Source organism: Nyctibius grandis, chromosome 15 (assembly GCF_013368605.1).
Source record: "Nyctibius grandis isolate bNycGra1 chromosome 15, bNycGra1.pri, whole genome shotgun sequence".
In the NCBI taxonomy this organism is placed as follows: domain Eukaryota; kingdom Metazoa; phylum Chordata; class Aves; order Nyctibiiformes; family Nyctibiidae; genus Nyctibius; species Nyctibius grandis.
Window position 1 is genome coordinate 9,186,911 of NC_090672.1, and position 9,490 is coordinate 9,196,400.

Genomic DNA, 9,490 nt, shown 5'->3' on the forward strand with positions numbered 1-9,490 from the left:
TTAGAACAACTTTGCAGTGATAATGTGTAAGCATGTCTTCTGGCATAGTGCTTAAACCCCTATTCCCTCACACCAAGATCTGTGTGCCTTAGCTTGCTAACAGACAAAGTAGTTAATATTTTGATGCAATAGCATGTAACATAAGGCTCACAACTCACAGTGCAGGCTGCTTCTGAAAAGAAATACCGAAGAGCAAATAACTGGGCTGTGGCACCAAATGAGGTAGATGGAACTTAGCTGCCAAAAGGCTCTTGCCCTGTTGTACTGTAACGCAAGCAAGTTGCAGGTTGTGTTTTATGAAACACTATCTCTCTTGGCCACCGTATGGCTTTTCTTAATGTGCTCAGGCTTTTATTTAAAAACCTGAATGGTCACTGGGCAGGGTTGCTCTCAGCCCTGCAGTAATCTGCCAGTCTGCCTGAGCACTTGTCCCATGCGACTGAGAAATAACCCCCGAGCAAGCCTCTCCTTTAGCCTCTTTGGTCAAAGTGTGGACTAAGGAGCCAAGCTCTGGCTGTGCAAAACAATGAACTGGGGAGGGGAGGGGGGGCGGTTTGCCCTGAAGAAAAGCAGCAGCAGAGGAGTTCGCTTTCATTCATGGAAACACTGAGTGAGTGTGGGTTAAAGGTGCAGCCCTGAAGCCCCCCTCAGCAGCCCCCGCGCCAGGGAGCAGCGGGGCCGGGCGGTGGGTGCAGCAGGGCCAGGCGGTGGGTGCAGTGGGGCTTTCCCCCAGCACAGCATGGCCAGGCTCCTCGCATCGCCGCTGCCAGACAGGGAGGAAGGAGGAGCGCTGCCAGGGCTGCCATGTGCTGAGGGCTGTGGTTAAACACCGGCCACCTGAAATGCACAGTCCAAGGCCACGGGGGTGTGAGACGTGGCTGAAAAACAGCCGCGAGTTCTGCAGCCCCGACAGCTCCTGCCAACCTGCTCTTTTCAGCCTCTGGGTATCGCTGGGGGCTGGCTTCCCAAGCAATCGTAGCATCGAAAAAGTAAGCCTTAGCATCAGAGACCTGCTTGGAAATATTAGGCACAATATTTGTATTAACGCCTAAAAATGGGGCTTACCCTTAGGAAAGCAACTCTTCCTTTTTGGAAAGAGCTGTTCAGACCTCATGTGTTTCATTTATTTGTGCAAGGAGCACTCTGCAAATGCAGTGTGCATTCTTGTAATAAAGGTTGTGTAACTCACATCTGATTAAACAGACAGTGGTGCCTGGTTACAAATTCATAGGTATAAAGTAAAAAGAGGGATAATATACTATAATGTCAGAATTGTAGTAGGTTCTAACCATGCCTGGATTTCTTAATTTTCTTTTTGTTTTGTTGGTTTGGTTTGTGTTTTTCAGAAGGAGTACGTAAGCCAAAAAAGACCAGATTACTTTCTGCCACCCAGCAATGGTTGAAAACTAGAAACCAGAATGAGAAAATTCAATACAAATCTAAATCATGGTTCAAAACCACATCCTTCAAATCCTTCCCTCCTGCCCTACAGCTAGTGGTGATAAAAAAGAGAGCTGATTCATTTCTTGGGTTTTAACCAAGCATTAGCCATAAGACTAAATATTTGGTAGCTGGAAACCCAAAGGAGGAAATATTAATAATGTACTATTGTGTTTATGATTTATGCTATTATGATTTTACTGTGTAAACAGAAGATAATGTGATGGAAGTAAAATGTGAAAATTCAGTTTGAATATCAGGAAACACTTCCTGACACAAACCCATGTTAGATTGCCTGACACTGTCCCAAGGGAAGGGTGGAAACGCTGCTGCTTGGCCCACAGAGCGCGTTGGGAGGCAGCGTGCAGGTTATTAGACATTGGAAGGGGCTGCCCAGGGAGGGGGTGGAGTCACCATCTCTGGATGTGTTTAAGAAAAGACTGGACATGGCACTTAGTGCCATGGTCTAGTTGACAGGGTGGTGTCAGGGCAACAGTTGGACTCGATGATCCCAGAGGGCTCTTCCAACCTGGTTGATTCTGTGATTCTGTGCGTTGGCAGTGGCGGGGCAGGGGCTGTGCGGTGGGGGGACAGCCCCAGCCGGGTCCCCGTGTGCGGGGCCTTGAGGGGGGTCGTTGTGTCCCACCGCAGGCCGGTGCCGCACAGCGTGCTGCGAGCGGGGGTGGGGAAGCCTCCCTCCCCCCGAAACTGGGAGATGGGGCCAGCACACTCCCGTCAGCAGGTGCCGGGCACTGGGGAGCAGCAGGGCCGGAAGCGTAAGCTCAGCGGTAGGGTTTTTTCATACAAAATAGCTACTGTGTGTTTCCTTGGGCCACTCTGTTTCTGGAGTGATGCGCAGCTCTAGTCTGGCGAGAAACAGCAGGAGCTGTTAACCGGGAGAACGAAAAACAACAGTTCACCGGGAATTTCATGGTCTTTTTTGAGGAGCGGCGCTGCCCGCGCTGGTGCTGCGGCCGGGACCGGACGGGCAGGGACAGCGGCGGGGAGCGCAGCACGGGCGGCTCCACCAGAAAAGGGTTTGTGAGGAATCTCGCTCCGGGGCGAAGGGCGCAGGGAGCCGAGCTCCGCGGGCGGCGAAGGGGGAAGCCCACGGGGGCCGTGTTGGGGGCAGGACCCGCCCGTGCTCCGTCCCACCGTCCTGGGCGGTTCCTGGTGCCCCGCCCCGGGGCCGCCCAGTGCCCGCAGGTGCCCGCGGTAGCCGCCGCACCGGCAGGAGGGCGGGCTCTCCCGGGCCCGGCGGGGGGGTCCCGGCGGGGGCGCCCCCGCCCCGCCCCGTCCGTTCCCGCCGGCGGCAGGTCTCGGGGCGCGCGGCCGGGCCTGGCGTGTCGCTGGCTTCCACTGGCGGCGCGCGGGTGCACCCAGCCCGTCAGGCGCGGTGGCCAAGTGGTAAGGCGTCGGTCTCGTAAACCGAAGATCGCGGGTTCGAACCCCGTCCGTGCCTGCCGAGGCAGCGCGGTGCGCTGGTACCCCTGCCGCGGGGAGGCCCCGGGCTCGGCCTCATTAGCGGCCCCTTTTTGCCGTCGCAGCTCCGGGCCCCGCCGCGCTCGCAGGCAGCGAGTAGCCGCAGCCCCGCGTGGATGTCCGCCGTGGACGCAGGGGGGTGGCCGCGGGCCTGTGCCACAGAGGTGGTGGGGAGGCCGCGGGTGGCATCCGTGCGGTCCGTGGGCTGGGAGGCTCCAGTGCCGGGCGGGCGGCTGGGCTAAGGCAGCACAGGAATCACTTGCAGAAGAGATTTCTCTGCGTTTTGCTTCAGGACAGTTGTCTTGAATGCAACGAGTCGTAGTTAAAGCTGATGTTTGCACTGCATTGCTGTGGAGGAAGCGTTTGGTGAGCTGGGAAGTGATGGGTCCCTCTTGCTGTTCCTTTCTAAGTGCTGGTTTTGATGTAATTCCCACATACAGAGCCCTTAAATGGTGGAGGGAGGCCAAATCCTGGAATAAACAAATACAGCTATGAAAAGCTGAGTGCAGTTGTACCGTTTACACCAGAACTGACCTTGATTGCTTGGTTCTTAATACATAAAGCTGGGCGAAGCTTTGCATATGTGCAAGGGCGTTTCTGCTGGCTCTGTACAACATCACCGTGATTATCGCTGCTTTCAAACAGCTTAAAATATGTAAAGAATAGAGTCGTTTCATTGCAAAATCACAACAGTCAGGTATCTGGGAAGAGCTGAGGAGCCTCTTCCAAAAACTAGCTGCTTTCTTTGATGCACAGAAAAAGCTGTATTTTGCTGTTCCATGTGCCACACTTAACCTGGGACTGACTGGGTAGGAGGCTGTTTGTCTTTCTCAATAAGTATAGGAAGAGTGTGTGTGTGTGTGTAAGGTGTTTGGGGAGGTTTGTGCAAAACAGTTGTACAGTGTGTTATTAACAAGCCACAAAAAAAGCCATAGTACATTTTTATAGAAAAACAGGAAATGCAGTTTAGAACTTGTTTAGAAAAATGTAGACACCATTTTACTTGGAAAATGCAGTGCTGTCAAAATCCTGTCAGCATTGTTAGAGGCTTTTGAGGATGAAAGTTCCAGCTTTGAAACACCCTATTTTGATTGTTTTTTTTTTTATTATTCTACAGTGTCTCACATCAGATTGTCAAACCAAAATGTTCCCAATGATTCAAAAGCTGTCTTGCAGCTTTTGCAGAGATTTTCAGAATTCTGTGGATTTGTTTCTGGGTGAAACCAATTGTGAAACCGAGGTCCTCCCTGGAACAGGCTTGCCATCCCGCAAACCCGAGCAGTTGAGTCTTGCCCAAACGTGTGCCATGAACCCAGGACTAAGTGCCAGGTATTTCAATAAAGCTCTGACATTGCTCTTCTCTGTGCCCATAACACATCCAGGCGGGTTACCAGTTGCTTAACTTCAGTCTCTGCAGAACTGGAATATTCGCTTCTAATTCCTGAGTGTCTTGTGAGGAAGGTCCTTTGCAGGTTCTTTGCCCAGCTCCTTGGGGGGGTCCCACAGGAAAGCTCTGTACCACGACTACCGTTGTGCATCTTCACTCTTGGAACAAGCTCACCTACCCGGATCCTTTCTGTTCAGTAACGCGCAGTTCTCTGTATGCCATCGTGCTCACATTGTTGTCTTCGAGGCTTCCCAGCTCCTCACAGACACACTGATCCCAGGGCACAGGTATTTTCCTCCCGTCTTCAGGACCATCATTTAGGGCTGTTGTTTTTGCTCAGCACAGCGGAGTCCTGTTGTGTGATAGAGGCCCCTGTTCTACCCCCAAAGTACAACTGAAAAATGATGTGTCGGTTGTAGTAGTCAAGAAAGTCCAGAGGAAGCCAAGGAGTTGTTCCTGTCCAGCAAAGAATGGGTGGAGGCCTTGCTATAAATACCACATTTCAACAGGTAGAGCTTTCGGAGCAGTTTGTCACCGCTGAAAAGTTCTGGTTGGCTTATTAGAAGGAATGGAGCTGTGCCTCCGGGCTCACATGTGAAGTTTACACTCGGGCAAGATGCTGTGCTGAGCCTCCTGGAGACAAACTGCTAACAGCCCTGGCTCAGGCAAGAGTGGAGGCTGCGGGTTATTTAAGATAACCGAAAATTCTTGCACAGGAGCTCAGGGTGTGAAGGTCTGGCCCCGTGCGGGTCTCTGTCACCGGGCGCGTGTGCTGTGCTTGGCCTGCCTCGCTTGGGACAGGAGCCCTGCACGGTTGGTTAACAAAGCTGGAAATAACAGCTAGACCCCGACTGATGTACATGAGCAGAGATCCGCTCAGGCTAACAAGACTGTGTCAGCTGACGCTGCGTGTGAGCAAAGTCCAGCCTAAAAATAAAACCCATATAAAATGTCCAGCTCATCACATCTAGGCAGAGCTGATCCTATGCTCCCTCCCCTCCTGACTCGCTGGGGCTTTTGGTTCTCCTCGCTCCCCTCTCTTTGGGGTCTCTGCGCCTTCACTTTTTGTGGGAGCTCCCAGCACGGCAGGGTTGTCTTGAGGCAGATCACATGTTCTCTCACCTCCCAAATTCACAGCCCCCTCTTCTTACTCAGGCAATAAATTTGATTTTGGTTTTGATTTAATAGCTAAAGTCCCAAAGTACCAATGAACTTTAATCAAGATGCTTATGATCTGATCATTGCTGTGCTGGAGATGGTTTTGGTTTGGGTTTTTTTTTTGGTGGGTGAGGGAGAGTTGTTTATTTTGGGCACAGGTCCTGACCAAAACCATAAAAGCTTTTAGGTGCCCCACTTGAGTTTCTTTAAGATCTTTGATTTTATTCCAGAAAATACTGAGCAGCCTCCCTCTGAATATAACACCTCTACTAAATGAGAGTTATTAAATGAGGATTAAAATGAGGCCCCTTTTAATTACCTAATAAAAACACATTACAATTAATGTACTTAAAAGATGTGCTGAAAATCTTGGCCATATTTAGATACAGAATTTCCTGACCTTTCTGGTTTGACAAACCAGTCATTCAGAATCCAGACATCTTCATGACCCCTTTCAAGTAAGCGTAAGAACGAATCGATTATAACAGCGGTGTTTCTGAATTCTGTATTATATGTATTTTTGAGAGGCTGACAGAAAATGCTTGCTTTTGAAAGGTAAGATGTGAATGGGGACTAACAGCATAATGTTCTTTGTTTGGATTATAATAACATTTTCAGTGCTTTGCAACTCTCCTGAGTGTCTGTCGCATCCTCCCTAGGGTCAAACTTCAGCAACTGAAAAGCAGTGTGTTAGCAGCACAGGAGGGGCTGTGTGTCTGGTTCAGAAATAGTGGTGAGATCATCCCACAGCCTTGCTGTGTGGAGCCGGGCAGGAGGACTGCCCCAAAGGCTGTTCAGACCCGCTTGTCCCATTAATAAAGTGTTGGATTGTCTTCCCAGCTCTCTTGCTTTTTGGGTATCCCTCCATGGGACTGCTGACACCTTTTTTTTTAAAAAAGGAGGAAAATAAAACCCAATCCAAGCCCCGAAACCTTGAACTTACATGTGCCGAGTTGTGCAAACAGAGCGTGGTGTGCCAGGTGTGACCAGGCTGCCTGAGCCAGCTGGGCCGTGTGCTGGCCAGAGCCCTTTGTGCATGGCAAACGCCAGGGCCAAGCTGGGAGGATGCTCAGCGTCTGCAATACGAAACTGCAATAACGTTTCCTGCAGATTAGATAACTAAATGTATAAAGTATTTTATAAAGCTGCAACTGCGGGTGAGACCACCAACAAACAACTGGGGAGGAGGCAGTGATCTTAGATGAGGCAGGAGAACAGTATTTGCAGTGTTGTCTGAATCCCAAATATATGGCTGAGTAAATTAACCCATGAGTAAATAAACCCCAAACTGTGGAAATCTTCACATGGCTGCAGCAATGTGATTCCCATTTCCATTATGCCTGGAATTTAATGGACTGCTGAAGTTTGACCAAAAGGCATTTCTTGTGTCAAAATGAAAAATTACAGATCAAAAGGGTGACTTTGCAGACAAACATATCGATCTAAAGCCTGGGTGACACAGACTTCCTGGAAGAGAGCCCAGAAGCATGTCTGTGTTTAAAGTCAAATGGCTGTAGCCTTTTACCACTGATGAATAAAAAATGTTTTTGTCTGCATGCCGAAGGCTCAAGCAGAAACAGAAATTACTCGATGTGTTCTGCCGGAGGAGCAGGTACGTGTTTGCGAGCTGTAATCCATTGAGTGCTGCAGCATTCAGTAATATAAAAAATGACAGTGAGAAAGGAAATAAGAAATTCTTTCCCCCCTTGAAAACTCTGTTTATGGCAACTGCAGGAAAGGCAAAGTGAGTTTCCTCGCTCTGTGTTCAAGGGGCAGAGTTACTGGTGTCCCCTCCTCTAGGAACATGAGGAGGGGAGCAGTTGTGCAGTTCCTCTCTGAGGAGCCCAGTTGTATTTTTGCTTTGGTACAGGAGTAGCAACTCTTACAGAGGTCCAGTCCTGAGGATGCTACTGTCATCTATAATTAGATACTAGTGAAAAGGTGCAGGTGTGCCTCCCTGCCCAGGATGAGTGAAGGGGTCGGCACAGCACACTGCTGCTGCTCCCCTGAGAGGGAGGTGTAATATTGTGAGTGGCAGCAGCGGGATTTTGTGAATGAGCCCTGTAGGCACCCAGGAGGGGGAGCGGCAGTCCTTACTGCCACGCTGATGTAGTGCAGAGCAGGGCTCGGTGCCTTGGTTTCCCAAGGGAACCCGTGAAAACAGAATTTAAATGGAAGAAGTGGTGCTCAATGGCAGCGACTGCTTCTGTGAAGCCCAGAAGATGCCAGCTGACGCTCCAGGCAGTGTGTCTGCAACGAACTTCAGTCATGCAGGGAAGGAGGAGCAAGGGGGATGGATGGGAGATTTCTAATCTCATCTCCTCCACAGGCTGTTTAACCTCAGCAGCACGGGGCCTGCTGGTCACAGAAGCCCTGCACCTCTTCCTCTCTCAGGTGCTTATTCATGTTTCTGACTGTAAACTGCATGAAAGAAAGAGAGGCTCAGAGCCCAGGCCTGGGCGGTTTGTGCATGGGGGTTCTCCTTACCCATGTGGGTACCCTCCAGCATTTACCACTGAGGGAAGTTCCCTGCAGTAAGCAAGCTGTTGCAGGGTGAAGGGCAGTAATGTGAGTACAGCTTTTATTATGACTTTGGTGTAAGTCGGAAAAAATTATATTTGAGCTGATGAAATTATATGTTTGTAAATGCAGTGCCATGGGAGCAGAGTCAGATGTTGGATTAATATAGCTTCTGAACTATTAGTCCTCATATGAATCTCATATTATGGAGAATAATTTCCTTTGCATTCAGCACAGTATAGCTCCACTGTCCTGGTGATTATGGTGACGAAGCCAAGCTTCAGAGTCCAGCCTGAGACATCATGTCAGCAGTGCAGAAAGCATCAACAGCAAACAGGACAAGAGGCAAAGGGCACAAACAGACACCAGAGATTCCATCTGAACATCAGGAAACACGTTTTCAAGTGAGGGTGACTGAGCACAGGAACAGGTTGCCCATGGAGGCTGTGGAGTCTCCATCCTTGGAGATATTCAAAAGCCATCCGGTCATAGCCCTGGGCAGCCTTCTTTAGGTGACCCTGCTCAAGCAGGGGCTGTACCAGATGACCTCCAGAGATGCCTTCCAACCACAACTGTTCTGTGATTCTATGGAACTCCTTTCCCTTTTAAGTTTGTACTCTTTGCTGCTACCTGAAAGACCCAGGGTCAAACCTGCCCCTGTATTAACAGCAGTGGCTTCTTCAGGGTGATGCTCTCTGTGACTGTGGCTTGCCAGCTCGTTTGTGGCAGCAGTAATTCAAACCGTAATGCTGAGTTGGTACAATCATCTAAGTTAAAGAATTTAAACTGTATATGAATTCAAGGCAAGGACACCCTAATATAGAATTTAATGTTTACTGTCTTCAAAGAAGCTATAATAAACCTAGACGGGAAGCTCAAGAAAGAGATGGAGCAATCAGCTGGCATTGCAAATATGTCAGAGGGTTCTTGGGAGCCCCAGCCTGAAACTTTTGTGTGTTATTGCTGGGCACTGTGGCCATCAATTGAACCAAAATAGTCATAAGAGTTTGATGGCATTGTGCAGCTTGCACTGTCACAGCCTTATTGGGACTGTGAGGATTGTGGATCTGAATCGATGGAATCCTTGTCACTAATTTCACAGGGAGTGCACCCAAGTTCTAACACATATTTCATCATAGGAAAAGGAAAGCAGAAGGCACGTGAGGCTTTACTGCTGTAGCTGGGTTTAAAGCCTCATTTCATACTCCCAGTGTGTAGATGGGAGGAATAATACTGTGGCAGCATCTTTAATTTTAAGAAAGCATCTTGTACAGTCCTGCGAACACTGTCCCCTCTCAGCAGTCACTGCAATGCCTTGGTGCCCCTGTAAGACCTGGGCAGTGAGAAATTTGCTCCCAGGCCAAGCCCGAGCCCGCTGCCTGTGAGCATTTACTTGAGCTGAATTCCTGACTCCTGTCCTTTCATCACTCCAGGCCCAACTGAAAGAGTACTTGCGAGCTACCAAATATAGAATGCGCCTGTTTCACAACTGGAACTTGCAAA

The 9,490-nt window shown here is 49.7% G+C and overlaps 1 non-coding gene across 1 annotated transcript; it reads left to right on the forward strand.

Moving 5' to 3' along the window:
• The first annotated feature begins 2,830 nt into the window (after positions 1-2,830).
• Positions 2,831-2,902, forward strand: TRNAT-CGU (transfer RNA threonine (anticodon CGU)). Its single transcript has one exon. It is a non-coding gene; the product is annotated as a tRNA-Thr (tRNA).
• The last annotated feature ends 6,588 nt before the right edge of the window (positions 2,903-9,490 follow it).